The sequence below is a fragment of the Neophocaena asiaeorientalis genome, unplaced genomic scaffold (assembly GCF_003031525.2).
Source record: "Neophocaena asiaeorientalis asiaeorientalis breed wild unplaced genomic scaffold, Neophocaena_asiaeorientalis_V1.1 scaffold90, whole genome shotgun sequence".
Classification (NCBI taxonomy): domain Eukaryota; kingdom Metazoa; phylum Chordata; class Mammalia; order Artiodactyla; family Phocoenidae; genus Neophocaena; species Neophocaena asiaeorientalis.
Window position 1 is genome coordinate 586537 of NW_020172445.1, and position 283 is coordinate 586819.

At 67.8% G+C, this 283-nt stretch overlaps 1 protein-coding gene across 1 annotated transcript in view; it reads left to right on the forward strand.

The window, feature by feature from the left end:
• Window positions 1-283, forward strand: part of SMPD3 (sphingomyelin phosphodiesterase 3) — an 83744-nt gene that overhangs the window by 54496 nt on the left and 28965 nt on the right. The gene's annotated exons all lie outside the window — the stretch shown is intronic.

The following is a 283-nucleotide window of genomic DNA, read 5'->3' on the forward strand; positions in this document are numbered from 1 at the left end:
CCTCTCCCCTGCCACTCACCTGCACATCGCCGGCCTGGCCAGGGTCCAGCCGTCCACGTGGAAGCCTCGTGCCCCCCACCCACGGAGTCCTCCGCACCTGTCAATCCTCCTATCCCCCGGGCCTGTCTAGGTCTGTCCCACAAACCTCAGCTCCCACCCCCTCTGGCTGAACTTCGTGGGGACAGCGGGGCCCACACCCTCTCCTTGGCGACGTGGAGGGTGTGGCGGTGCCTCCGGTGCAGGTGCGGCCCCTCGGTCTCTGTACCTGGGTCACTTGTACTGC